General features: G+C 40.1%; 1 protein-coding gene across 5 annotated transcripts in view; it reads left to right on the forward strand.

Annotated features, from left to right (window-relative positions):
- The window catches only part of LOC111650381 (transcription factor SOX-6-like), a 117,515-nt gene that overhangs the window by 25,457 nt on the left and 76,777 nt on the right, over window positions 1-15,281 (forward strand). The gene's annotated exons all lie outside the window — the stretch shown is intronic.

The raw sequence follows: 15,281 nt of genomic DNA on the forward strand, positions 1-15,281 counted from the left end.
TCAATCCCGTAATCCTCTCCTTTGTTCTCTGTCACCGTCAATTAGTCATGTACCAGGAGTCAGCCGGAGGAAAGCGTGTGTGTGTGTGTGTGTGTGTGTGAGGATACATGCCCCGACCCGAAATGTTTTAATTACACTTCACTGTTACTGTAACTGAGAGGCTGGTTTGATCTATTGAGTGTGCAAGTAACCGTCAAAGTTGTTATTTTTGAGCAAAAGTGGCAAAAAAAAGAAAAACATGATAGTAAATTAAATATCTTTGGGTTTTAACTGTTAGTGGTGCAAAAAAGGCAATTAAAAGGGTCTGTTTCACAATTTTCTATCATTTATAGACCAAATCATTAATCAAAAATTAATCAAGAATTAGAATAATTGTTATTTGCTGCCTTAAAGTTATTTTGTAGAAGGTGTCACTTTTTTCTAATTTATCTTTTAACTTTTATTTTCAGTTCCGTTAAAGAATGTTATAGTCAATGCTTAAATGGTATAACTTCAAGGAAATCATAGTATGAAGTGAAAAATAGGCTGTAAAAAGGCTGTAGCTTTTAGTTCTTTCCAGACACACACACACACACACCTGAGGCAGATCTTGTTTGTGATATTTATCCTTATGTCACTTTATAGGAATGTACAGTGTCATTAGTATTAGTCTAAGTGATCACTTCAGATCAGTGTCTAGATTAAGAACAGGAAGGGTTTCGAATGAGCCAAGATTCTCTTTCTCTTTCTTTATCTCCTCTTCCCATCTATGCTGTGTCTGCAAACCCTCCTCTATTCTTAACAATAGGATTTCATGCTCACTATAAATAGGCCTGAACAAGTCAGAGCTCACCTGTTCAAGCTGTAACTAATCCAGAACTATTTCTATAGTTCCCTTGAGGTTCAATGATCCGGCCCGTAAGGTGCCAGGGGATGAGCAGGCATGCTGGTATGCTGGAGAAAAGAGAGACGTCGATAGAGAGAGAGAAAAAGAAAGAAAGGAAAATGATTTTGGATGCAGGCCTGGTTCATGAAGGGCCGTTTTGGAAATCAAAAGCTGTTGATTGCGGTTTCAGGATGTTTTTGCAGTGCGTTTCGAATGTTAATGTAATGTATTGAGCTCAGTCATTTGGTCTTGGCAGGGCAGGAATAGCAGGTCAGAGATGGTGGATTAGTGAGCTCGTGGTGCGCTAACAGAGCATTACTTTTCTTTGACATGAAAGAGTTTACACACCACCTTATCTGGTTCCTGTGTTTACAGGCGACTGTTGACAATGGCTGATATGCAGCGTGATAAATGCAGTTTGATTTACAGGGGAGACAATACAGCATTCTGTGAGCCAGGGACACTTAAGACTGGAGTAACTGTGATATGAACACAGGCCAAATTTATGTGTGCGTGTTGAAGAGGGCAAACAGCTCCAGAGTATGTTTGTCAAAGCCTTTGGATGAGGCTCCGAAATGCTTGGCTCCCTTTCAGATGCTGGATCACTCGCTGATAATAGAGACACAGTTTGGATGCTGCTGCCAGTTTGTGGTTATTAAAAGATACATATGCAACAATAACTGCAGCGCACGGAAAAAGAAATATATACAAATGCAAATGATTTATCATCTAGATGCTGTTAATTTAACCTATGGAATCTCATTCAATAATTAATATCTATTGGCATATGACCCTATACGCCATACAGTAAACAGCATGTCTCATAACTATGTATGAGATCTTGTAGTCAGCTAATATATAGCTGAAAGGCCCAGAGACAAGCCCTGGGTCTTAATAAATCAGCCATATCTAATGAACCCCCTAATTGTGATTTACAGCCTGCAAGCCCAGTGCTGCGATGGAGAGAGACATGGCTTAAAAGAGAGAGAGAGAGAGAGAGAGAGAGAGAGAGGGAGAGAGAGTGAGGGAGAGAGAGAGAGATGGGAGGGAGGGAGGGAGAGAGAGGACGGGTGTATCCTTGTCCAGCGCAGCACCGGGCAAAAAAGAAGCACTGCTTTATTAAAAGCGCTGCTCCCTTCCAGCAACTGTGAAATTCTTGCGTGAGTCTCATGAGAGGTTTGTCCAGATATGATACTTAATGCGATAAAAATCAGAACAGCTGGACGAGTAACCGTTACACTCACAGCCCAACCATCGACAGAGAGACAGAAGGGGGGGGGTGGGGGGGGGATGGATATTTATATATTCACTTACAGTAGTACAACCCGTCCCAGGTTCTTCTTTAAAAAAAGTGCCATTTATTGTTTGTTGAGTTGTTCTGTTGTTGGTCACTTTTTTGCGCTGCTTTTGCCATACAATTCTTCTCCTATTTATTCCAAGCTGTAACTCAAAACATGCGGCGCGTTGTTTCAGTGCCAGAATATTTTTCTCATTAAAGAACCATCGGCATCTGCCTTTTTATAAACCATTCGTACAATACAGTCACTTCTGTTTTAAATGCTACTGTGTTGTTTCTATTGATGCAACCCAGCAGCAGAATAGAAAGTTATTGATATGAAAGTTTTACTGCCTGATTCACAGTTGCCAGACTTTCCACTCTTTACGTCACGTCATGTTGGGCTGAAAAACCCCACCTTAGTCTTGAACATTTGCCCTGATTCAAGGGCTTAGGCCCATGTGAATAACAGCTGTTGTGATTGGCTAGATTAACACCTTACATGGCTCGGTCTTGTGAACAATGTATATTCGCTGCTAAAGGACAATGGATACCTTGTGCGGTATAGAGAGACTCTGACCTCGTAGCACATACTCTCACCTTTCCACACTCAAGGCTGTGACAGTGTGTGTATGTGTGCTTTTACATGCTTTTTACATGCTCTTGTATGTAAGCATGACTTATTCACTTTGGCGACCCCGCTTTTTTTCAGCCAGTGTGAACTGCCTCTTCAGCATTTCTGTTTACTGAATATAGGCTTCTTGTCCACGGTATCAGATACATCTTATCAGCTCACACATAACTGTTTCGAATCACACAGCCTGTTTCCCATAATACACACATACAGCTAAACACACTCACATACGCTCTATAATGTCTGGGTTCAACAAGACCAGGGGACACGCCGTGGAAAGGATTAGTCTGGATTGTGACAGCTCGACATGCCGAGGGACACTGACATGCCTCATGCCGCCAAACAAGACAACTGCTCCTGGACAGGAGAAGTTTTAATGGTGCTCCACTGCTGGTTCAGCATTACCTCCCACTTAGTAGCCTCTCTTGTCCACAGTTTATGACTGGGAGTTCAATAGACAGAGCTTCAGTTCTATCTTATATCATCATTAAAACAAACCAGGATGTGACAACGGATAAAGACTATCATGTGATTTTGTTCTTAAATATTTTCAGATGTATCAGAATAACCAAAGTTAATTTTCTAATTTTTTAAATTGGAGAGTTTTATCTTTATCATTCATCAGTTTTCTCCCCTCGTTGGTCATTTGCCTTGCGGCACAAGGGAAAACCTACAAAACTGATGTTAAAAATACAAAAATAGAGCTCTCAACCTTTTAACAAAGCAAATGGAATAACAACGTTAGTTATCAAAAAGCAGTAGTAAAAATTTAACTGCCTCTAGATCTAATTTTGCTGTGTTGCACTTACTGTAAAACCATCTGGGCAAGAGTGTCACACAAACTCGTGATGTGTTAAAAATGTAATTACATTCCTACACATCCCCCCACCCCCACCCCACCTCCTCCTGACATTTCTGTATATGTGGCAGAGTTATACACTGCCAAAATGAGTGGAAATTAAATCTTGTGTTCTGAGCACAAATGACTTGTTAGAACCATCTGTACACATTACAGATTCAGGCCGGTCAATAATTGAATAAAAATATGTTGTTTATCAACCAACCAAAAGTAGCATGCCTCTGAATAATGCAGCCATTTCATGCTAACCATGCTGAGGAAATCCTCAAAGCTCTTTCTCAGATAGGGAACAAAGCTCATTGTCAGAGGATAGAGAGGCAACTGGGATTACAATGGGGGCATCCAGTGAAACGACTTGTCAGTCCTAATCTGGGATTAGCAGGCTTTCGCGCCTCCTGGGCGCTCTAAAAGCCACCTGTTTGGATGCTCCTGCAGATGATGTTACACCCTAGAGCTTCTTGTTTGATTCTAATTCTTTTGTTTACAAAAAAGTTTTAGATGAATTTGTTTTTATATTATGAAGATTCAAATACATTCAAATGAATTCAAAAATGTAGTTTTTGTAGATTAGTTTGAATTTGCTAAAAATAAAAGTTGTGCATTCATTAATTCGGTATTTATTAATTTCGCTCTACACCAGAGGCTCCAGTAAATTCCTGTACATTTGTTGCCCCTTTAGGATTGTAGTGATTTTTTTATTGTAATTAGGAACATGTGGATGATGCCTTTACTTTCTTTTATGTGCGTCACCAAATCAACAATTGAAACTAAGAATTGAGATTTATTATAACTGCTCTCTACTTTTGTTTTTGAGAGTGATTGAGTCCCTCTGTGCCATCAGATCATCTTAACTCAACAGTCCATGAAGTATAAATGTGAAGCAAGGATGGACAAATGCAGTAAATTAACAACGCTGCAGAAGAACAGTAAACATGGCCGACTGATGATTGTTCTCAGCTGCAGTGAGACCCATGAGTCCTGTAATGATTTATTGAAACTCACTTTTTTTTCTGCTGCTAGCCTCAGGGCTAATGCAGTCACTCTGAAAAATGTGTGAGGGCAGCTGTCGTATTGCCACAGGCTTCTATCATGACTTTCTACTGTTGATGTCACCCTGAAATAGACTTCCAATGACACTTCTGGAACTTAACCCTTTGCAAAATTATCCTGCTCTCATTGCTTAATCAGCTTAATCTATTTGACATAAAGCACAGTAAACATAATTACATTGCTTTGGTGCTTTATAAAAATATCGACTTACATCTTCTTTTTGAACAAATATTGATTTAGATTCTTTTCTATACTTATATTATATCATGTATCTCAAAATCATTTGATGTTTTCCTTCCCTGGAAAATGTGTAACCATAGTTTTGTCTCTTTTCTTAAGATAATAGGATTTCCTCCTGTTTACAGCCTCTGTCAATATTTGTAGAGGTCCAACACGGCTTAAAACTTGTGTAACAAGCTTATTTGTGCATCACAGTGGCATTATGGTCGTCCCCAAAGAGGTCAAAGCTAACCAGTGTGATAATAAGGATAGTAGCTTGAAGTGAGAGGACAGGTGGCGGTCTGCTACTACACTTGCTCCTGCTGATAAACAGCGTATTACCTCCTGTAAGATGTTTGTACAAATGGCGTGCTCTGTGCACTTTAAGCTGATATATATCAGAGGTGAAAAGAGGCGAGGAGAAAGAGATATGATAGAGAGAAGGATAGCAGAGTGTCAATGTAAAGACGCACAAGATGTTGACTGTTCATTGGCTTTTATATCATTGTTGATGGAATAAAATAAGGAATAAAAGATCCCTCGTGTCTTTTAAATGTCCTATCGTTGAAATATTTTAGTAGCTTATTTATTTGTTAGTTTATAATGGCTTCTTATCCTCAAAGGTTTTTTTTTTATAATCATTATTTTATTTTATAGTTATTGTTATTTATGTTCAAACCCTCTTCAAGAAAACTTTCCAGTCAAGGTTGGAGACAGTGGCCTATTCGCTGATCAGAAATTACACTATAAAGTGTAATCACTGATGTATGTCTAAACACAGATTATGTCTGATATACTCTTACGGCATCATTTAACCTTTATTCATGGTATAGGACCTATACTATAGGTATATATCATTTTGAAACTACTCCTGATTGGTGTAAGTATTGTTTTCAACAATTCTTGAAATAATCACTGGAGTTCCTCAGGGTTCTAGTGTTGGGCCTCCTCTATTCTCGGTGCTACTGTTCTATGATTGTTTTTAATCCATATATTATATCGTGTCAAACAATTTCCACTTGGGTTTTACTTTTTATTGTTATGCTGGGGTTATATAGATGTAATAATCACTTGAACACTTCAGTGATTTTATGGAGTTAGATGCTGATTTAACCAAGGGGATGTTCTTTGGGTAAAATGCAAATCGAGAACATATTTGTCAAGCTCTAGTCCCATTGAGTGTAAACTTCAAACCAGAGGTTCCACAGATTAGCAACATAACCACATGACCCATGGGAGTTAAAATGTTTAAGACTCCCCACCAGATAGTAGGATTCATAAAATATCTTGCAAGTGGCAAAATGTTTTTAAGAGCAATTTTATTCATCTTTGACCATCTATTTACAGATATTTTTTTAGCTATCAACATACAAAGATATCTTGTGTTGATTCATTTTTTAATTTATATTAAGTACTGTTCTATGTCTGCTGTTTTATGATGTCTGTTTATGTGTTGGCATATCTACCCGGACAATGTGGTCTACTTTAAGGATTAAGAGACAAAATGTTCACACTGACTAGGTCTTCTAACTACTGTGGGCAGGACTTAGCAGACAAACAGTCCTTTTGAGCCATCGAGTGTTGACTTTGGTCTTCAATGGTTTCTTCAGCGGTTTACTCTGTATCGTTGCCATGAAGTAGATAAATGTATATGTGTACTGTATTTGTGTTAGCTAGGGGTGTGTTCGTGTGCCAGGAAAAATAACAAGCACAAGGGAGGGTGTTGGTCAATAAGGCCGCTTCTGGATTTCTGGGGGTCTGCGGTTTGGGTCCGGCATCACCCTAGGTACAGAGCCTGAACACAGAGACCAAGCATAGTGGTGTGTGTTTACGCCCACTGTACAAACGACGCATTCATCATTTTTTGAGTGCTCCATCATTGGCTTTAATTGAGATTTTCCATCGGCAGGACTAATGGAGACATCAGACCCCATGTTTGCTCCAGGTGTCCTTCTGATGAGAGACAAAATCCTTAAATTACAAAGTTTGTACGTGTTATGAATAATGAAAATTCTGTGAATTTCTCCCCACATTTCCCCCCGTGGTACAAAGAGTATGTTGTTGCAATTTTATATCAAGACTTATTTCAAAACAAAATATTATACCACCTATTTCTCTCAAAACTTTGACTTGCTTTATAGGAGAACCCAGAAAACAATATTATGAATGCTATAAGCCACCTTCAAACCTTTGCTTGTATTATTTTAAGAATTGAAGAGTTTTCACCATTATTGCCTAATTCGTTATTATCTCAGAATAAGTTTTAAAAAAAATTTTAAGATTTACCCGACAGGAGTGTTGGGTGATGACCATTCTTTGGTGCCATCACCCTGTGGAATCTAGTGCAATGTGGCTGTACCACTGACCTAGTGACTAACATGTTTATATTGGTGTGGTGTGTCTGCCTTGCACCTCCCAGACATTACGTGTCAGTCAAACACAGTGGGCAGTGCTGTGATATCTTTTTCCTCTAATTTAAAAATCTCTGGTCAGCTGTGGCGACTCTTAGGGGTGAGCAATACAGATAAAAAATTCTATCAATCTATGGTTTATTTAGCTTTAATACTAAATTTCACACATTTATACTTCCTGTAAATTTAATTTAGAAACTAGTTATTAATAAAATAACCAAATAGGAACATTTTTCCTTGCCTAATATAACAGTTCCTCTGTTTATTCCAAACAAACTCTTGATGATGTTCATGACGGAAAATGAAATGTAACTCAATCATTTATGAAATATGAATATTTGATTATTTTAGAAGGAACTGTAGAATTTATTTAGTTAAAACAGAAAAACTACCAATATTAAAGTTTTTCAAATGGAAACTTTTTTATAATGTCATTGTTTTTGAATGAAATTGCTCCATTCATTAATAATTAATTCAGTCATGCTCTGTACCGTGTCTGAATGCTTCCCCTGCCCATCCCCTCTGACTGCCTTGTGGTTGTAAATATTTTCTAATGAGGTCAATACATAGAGCTCCTCAGTGTAACATACTGATAGTCACACAATGACTTGTGTTTACCTGAAACTGGTGAAAGGATTTGGTGTGACGGCTGATTGATGTGCACACTTTTCTGACCCGACCATCTTGAACAGCATCCGCCCTCCTCTTACCTCCCTTCATTGTTTCACTTAAGTCATGAGAAGGTCAGAGAATACCCTCAGTTGCATGCGATAAGCACCTACAGCTTTGACACAGAGCAGCTACTTGTTGGTTCTGCTGGCTACAGGCTAAAGAGTCCATGTTAATGGGCTGGAATTTCAGAAAACAAAACTGCTTTTCTTGCCATTACGGCAGTGACGCAATGGGCCAGTTTGGGGGTAACTGGCATTGCTATTGAACGTGTCTATTTTGAGCAAAAGAGCCGGGACGAGCGAATCTCTAGGAGAAAACAGGGCACCGTGTGTGTGTTCACATTCCACATATCTGACCTATGACAGTGCCCTCTGTTTGCAGTGCTGTGCGATGATCTAATGAGAGTCCAGACAGACCCAAGATTTAGGAGCTGGGAGAGTCGTTCTCATACGAGGCCAATTCTCCTCAAGCTTTTTTTTGTTTTTTTTTCATTTAGCCTATTTATCCAGGGAAAGTAACTGAGCGCACATGTTCTTTTTAGCAGCGCCCTGCTGCTCGTTCACACCTGGGAGTTGCCCGGTACAAGACGCACAGACGTCTACTGATGGCCCCAAAGCAACATCACTGCAGCAATTACATCTAAAAGAAGTGGAGGCAACTTGATAGATGCTATCAAGTTGCATCATGGGAAGTGTAGGATAAATCCTTTTCTATCTCTAATTAAAGCTCTGAGAGAACATCAGGATATCTCACCCTCGGATTCTTCAATTTTGACCTTTCTTTTTTGACTCTGCCTGTTTTGAGTCCTTCAGTTTACACTCAACTGCTGAAGTATGTCCCTTTAAAAATAATTGTGGTTTATAACAACTTTAATCTTGTTTTTGTAAGTTTGGTTATGGTACCATTGTGCACAAAAAAGTAATTGCTGATATCTTGGAACATTGATAAAAAGAAGTCTAAAGGGACCATTACACATGTTTTAAACAAACCTCTGCAGGTTAGTCAAACTTATTAGGGCAAGAAAACATCAGCTAATAGTAAAATTATGAGCCAAACTGTGAGCTGTAAACAACAGCTGCATTTTAAAGACTGACTTCCTGGTTAAACTTTGACCTATCGCACTTGCCAAAGTTTGCTTGCACTTTTTTTATGTAGTGATGGATTATTTCCAACACAATGGGTGTGTTCATTTTCCAAATACAATGATAATATTATGGCTAAACAAGCTGACAGCTCGCAGACTTTGTCAGAGCAATTTGACTGTCACCAGATCTCAGCAGTTAGTTTGGTGAGTTCAGTGTCATTGGTACAGAGAGGAATGACAAAGCTGTTGAAATAAACCAACATTACCTACCTAAAAGCTATCTAAAAAGGATTCCACCCATAATATAATATTTTTCAGTGGTTTAGCATGTGTTGCTACAGTTTCTGCTTACTAATACAGAGCGCTCCTCTGTGTTTCTATTTAAACCATAAACAGCCTCCCTTTGCTCTCTTTCACCATATTTTCTGTCCAACAGACAAACAATTCCAAGGAAAAGTCCTCGGTTTTTCTTTTTCCCCGTATTCTTTCTCTCCTCTCATTCTCTGTCTCTCTTTCTCTTTGGTATTTCCCACTTCCTCAGTTCTATCCAGCTGGGACGGCTGGAGATTTTACACCCAATTGGTCGAGTCGGAGGCCTTTGTTGGAGCCCTCCTCTCGCTCCACAAGTGGCAGAAGGGACCTGAGTTGTGAATGGAGCTTTGTGTACTGTTTTTCTAAGAGGGGGCCCTCTCTCTCCTGCTCTCATCTGTCACAGGTCCCTCTCCGTCCATGCTCCACAATGCCTGATTGTTTCTGCCAAGTCGCCAGGTTCCAGGCCAGATCTGAACAACGCTTTCCTGCCAAATTCTGACCCCGGTTTTCGTTTTTCTTCCACTCACAAAAGGATTCTAAGTTGCTGTCCATGTTTTAGAGGGAGACTTAGCCATAGCTGTCCACCAGCAGCAGTGTGCTCAATGTGTCTCTGAGTTAAGATTTCTCATAGTCAACAAAGGGAGCCAAATGCTCAAAGAGAACAGTAAGTAACACTGTTGAGAATACTTCATCATGATTGTTTATTACGTTATACAACGTGCATTCAGCCTGGATTTTCTCATCAGGCTGCTAACTGTGCTTGTGGGATAATCTTCCAAACTTCACACTCATAAAAACATTAAAATGTATGAGGATGAAAAATCATAATTCTTCCCTCAACAGTGCGGACTGTGTTCAGTTATCAAAAAGGCCATCTCACCAGTATCACTTTCCAATAAATATTTTAGACAGGACAACGGCTTTCAGGGGAAAGAGTGCATGTTTTCCTAGATGTCTGACAATATGAAAAGACTTTTGGAGAGCCTCAAGGCAGTGTGTGAGAAAAATGAATTTGTTTTTCAGCTGTCAGTGTAACATCATAGTCACATTACTGTTTTACTGAGAGCGTCTCCGTGTATCCAAACTCATGCTTCGGTTGGTCTCGCTGGGAGAAAGTTGCCTCTTCTGCTATAATCGCTCAATTTTTCCCTGTGTCTCAGTAGGGAAGCACCTGATATTGTCAGGCATAAGAGATGCAGTCAGATTTTTTCAGAAATTAAGACAAATAAAAGCTTATTTACTTATGCATCTTGCAGTATTATATCAAAGGGAACATCGCTTCACCATAAAATGCTGTTTAAACTAACAATCTGAACTGTTGTGTTGTTGTATGTTTCTGCAAATGGTACAGTTGTGTTTTAGTGGTTGCTGACATTGCAAAATACAGAAGAGTATCTCTGTTTTTCTTCATGTCATGACAATAACAGCTGCAGGCTGATGGCAACACATACAGTAAATGGGCTGGATGGGACTTCCTCTTGTTATTTTTGTGTTGATTTATAGTTAGCTTTTGTCTTTGTCCAAACTTGTTTGATGTATTGAAAACACCTCATAACTGTTCATCCTAAACCTAACAGGTCATATAACAAAAAACTAGCAGCTGGTAAACTCAGTCCAGATATTGTTAAAGTTTGAAGGTCCCACCTTTACAGTGTTTTATTTGAAGTGTTGATCCATAAGAAGATATATTTGTAGTTTTAAGAACCAAAAACCATCTCAGTGTAGTTTCACAGCTCCTCTCTCAGGCTTCTCTGCTCTTGTAACAACAGGTCAGTCGGCCAATCAGAAGAGAAGAGGCTCTGAGCCTCTCTTCTGATTGTCTCACTGACCTGTTTCTGAGTGATCAAATAAAAAATATAGCAGATTTCAGGTAAAACGCTCAGAGAAACCAAATCCTGCAAGGTTGGATGGTGGGTCCAGGTGGGTGGGGTTTTGGGCATGGCTGAGAGTGGTGACTGCTTTGTTGTGACATCATAAAGTCACAGCAGTCCTGATGGCTCGTTTTAAGGCTCAGTTTCTGAATACAGGCTGTGTGCATTTCTCCATGGACTGAGCACTTTGATTCTTTCACAGTATTAATATAGAACCTAGACCTGCTTTATAATCAAAACACATGGACATCTACCTTTATACTATTTGGGACCTTTAACATTTCCCACAATGGAGTTAACTGTCATTCTTTGCCTGATAATGAGTGTGTGAGGTAAACTGTTTTCCTGTAGTCTAACCCAATCACAAAAGGCCTTGTGGCATGCTTACCAACAAACCCCGGTGCTGTTGCATGATGAAACCATATCAGTGGCAGCGAGTTATGAGGCTGGGCATTCCTGGCCATATGAGACACCAATTCCAAGAAACCAAGTCTTAAGCTCCCCTGTAAACACAGCACCAGCAATATTGTCAGCTAAATATAGGCTCTCCTCTGTCTTCTCCCTCCCCCCCCTGCTCCCCATCGCTCTCTCATCGCTCCAGTGTGGATTGCGCGACTTGATCGTGGATTAGTGATTTGCTGTTTGTTGGTTGTCTGGGGTCTTATAATCTCATGTACTTATGCCACTGTGTAAAATAACGAAGGTCTGGAGAAATTCAAACCTTTGGCCGACAGCTGCCGCTATTTCAGCCATTCAAATCAGGCGTGTGGGTGGAGCGTGGCACCGACGGGAAGTTGTAACAATAAATAAATACATTATTTCCCAATTAAGCTTTAAAGCAAAAACATGCTAAAACTAATGCAAAGTCAAACTTAGACTTCACAAACACATTAGAAGACATTACTCTAACTATTTGTTATCACTCCCAAGAACAGCGGAGGTCTCATCAAGTGTTGAAGTCTGGTGGTTAAAAAAAAAAGAAAAAGAAAGAAGAGCTTTTTTTGTAACAAATCCAAAAATCAGTCCATAATTCTAACTATGCAAAAAGTCAAAACATGCTCAACAGAAAAAGCATAAAACATCTGATTGTTATGTGATTATCTTGCTCCAAAAGGCTGAAACTTTACACTCATTTCAGTAGTGGTGTCTAGTTACTTTCAGTAATACAGTAATTCTGAAACTTGTAGGATGCTGAATTGGAATTGTAACATCAGTAACTCCTCTGTTGGATTTCTAAAGAGGAAAAAAGCTGTAGACACAACACAGACATATTAGGTGTGTCCCAATTTAAGGGGCCGCTTCCTTTGGAGCCAGGATAAGAAGACCGATGGCGTCACAGCAGCATGACTAGGCTGTCCCATTTCGAAAACTCCTTCAAATGCAGCCTTCCTTTCCTGAGATCCAACAGGTGGATCCTTCGTGGCCCAATTATCCCAAGAATTATTGCACGCTGGTAATGAAAATAATATGGCAACAAACAACACCGACAGAGATCTTGAGGATTACACTTTTAAATGTAAATAATGGGTTTCAGCTCAGTTCAACAGCTAATGGTACAACTGTTAAAACCAAGGGCCTTAAAACCTCAAGTTTTTGTGAAAAAAAAGAAACATGTGGTCAAGGTTGCTAGGCGACAGGAGCTGAGCTTTGTGACGCAAGGGTAAGGGCGGGCACAGCTGGTGTCTCGTTTCGGTTCAGCCTTCGCAGTCTGTAAAGGCTACGAATTGGGACACAGCTGTTGTAAACTTGAAGTTAATATGGAGAACTTGTTAGCGAACAGTTGCTTACTTACACATGGACAAGACAGAGCAACATTAGCATGCATTCAGAGTTTTTCTGGCCACCTGATGAATGGAAAGTCCATTATTCTCTCTCTTTTTGTCTCCACCAACTCCCGAGGGAAATATCTGGATCTTTTGCTGCTATGTTCCACTTTTTTAATAGTTTTTCACTCAAAACAGCTGCATCTGGAAGCAGCACTGATGAGAGTCGACCAAAACTGTGTGGCTGTAAAAATCAAAACAATGAGCTGAAAGATGCTAAAATGTTCCAGAGAGCTGAGAGGAACTGCAGAGCCGGGTGATAATCATCTGTGGGTTTGTCCTTATGAGGAAACTCTTTCGTGTGCAAGTAGATATTTGATCCCTTTTTAATATAAAAATATTGATTACAGCAGATTTGAGCTTGTGCTGTCGTTTGGGCCAACCTACAGTGAGGTAATGGTGGAATAAGCTTCAATCCCCTTACGTCCGACTTTGGGAACAGTGTAGCATGCAAAGGTCAGAATCACAGTCATCGAGAGGCCCTGTGATGATGACGTTAGAGAGAAATACTGGAAACTGAGTATAAATGAGAGAAATGATTGGGATTCTTTCTGCAGAGTAAAATAGTATCACAGATGGTTTTCGATCTAGAGGAGGAGGTGACGTAGTTAGGACGGTGCACTATTAATGGTTCTGCAACATCTTCATGTCACAGTGGAGCGAGTCTCAGCTTTCATGCCACGACTCGATCCTGCCCTCGTCTGATTTAAGCTGCAGTCTGACACAGGTAGTAAAAGACAGAACATCATGACCCTCAGAATCACTTACACTCACAAAAAAATCACAAAAAATAAAAACCTCACATGGAAATGAGCTCTTTCATACGCCGCATCACAACTCACTCCCTCAAACTGTACATTCAGATGAACAAATAGCGTCTTATGTGAGTTTTCTCCAGCAATTAAAGACCACACAGCTTGCACACACACGCACGCACACACACACACACACACACACACACACACACGCACACACACACACACACACACACACACACATACATACACTTATCCTGCTTATTCACCTTGATTCAGTCTCTATTGTGCTGCTTTTATACATTTTCTCTTCATATTCATATTTTCTCTCTCAGTCTGCTTCACTGTGCCGTTTGGTTCTACTCTGTTATCTCACTCTTTATCAACTCCAACTTTAAATGATGTACCTTCACCACAGTGTCTGTGGGGGGGGGGGGGGGGGCATTCTTTCTGTGGCCCTGCTCTTCCCCCTCAGACATTTGAGTGAGTGTCAGATTTATGTTGAAGGGCACCCAGGAGGCTGCATTTTTCAGAGATTGACAGCCTGCCCTGATTTACTGAGCGCTTACACTGAAGTAGCAATCTGTTTAACTTCACAGAAGGAAGTTTTGTGTGTGTGTGTGTGTGTGTGTGTGTGTGTGTGTGTGTGTGTATGGGAGGTGTGTGGGGGGTGTGTGGACGGGGGCACTGTTTTCAGGAATCAGAGCAAAAACAATTCCTGTCAGTCTGACACCCTTTTTGTTGGAATATCTGCTTTGTCATTTATCACATAGTAATCTGGTGTGGATGTGTGTGTTTTGGTGGAGCTGTTTGTGTGTTTGTGTTTGTGTATTATCACTAACAAGGACCTATTAGCTTCGTAAGGACAGAAAGATGTTGGCCTGTGTTTAGGTTTAAAATTTGAATTTCGGGCTGAGTTCAGCTGCTGCAGAGGAGAGTTTCAGGGAATAAAGGAGGCCAATGAAAGTCCTCATAAGTATAGTGTAACAAAGGGAAGTCATTACAGCAAATGATGTATTAGCCTAATGACACTCCCAGCCTGGGGCTTACTTTAGAAAAAAGAGATTTTTCCACTGAATCTCAGCAGCTCAGCATCTGCTTTTTTAACAGCTCTGAGGTGATGAGAGGCCTTGATGCTGCTCAATAGATTAATAGATTATCCCTATGGCAGGATGTGCTGAATGTGAGTGTGTGTGAGAGGAAGATTCATCATCAGTCGTTACTATCATTTATTTAGTATTATATAAATGTGATATATACTTTAAGTTTAGTGTGTGTGTGTGTGTGTGTGTGTGGGCTGTAATCACATCTTCAGCACTCATGTTTGCTTGGTTGCTCACTTGTTAGAACGCATACCATTTAGGCTTAGTTCTTGCCACAGGGTCCCAGGTTTGATTCTGGCCTGTGGCCCTTTGCTGGATGTCATTGCCCCCCACCCCCACCCCCACCC

The sequence above is a fragment of the Seriola lalandi genome, unplaced genomic scaffold (genome assembly GCF_002814215.2).
Source record: "Seriola lalandi dorsalis isolate HSWRI2012SDOR001 ecotype SW California unplaced genomic scaffold, Sedor1 jcf7180002052274, whole genome shotgun sequence".
NCBI classification, from domain to species: domain Eukaryota; kingdom Metazoa; phylum Chordata; class Actinopteri; order Carangiformes; family Carangidae; genus Seriola; species Seriola lalandi.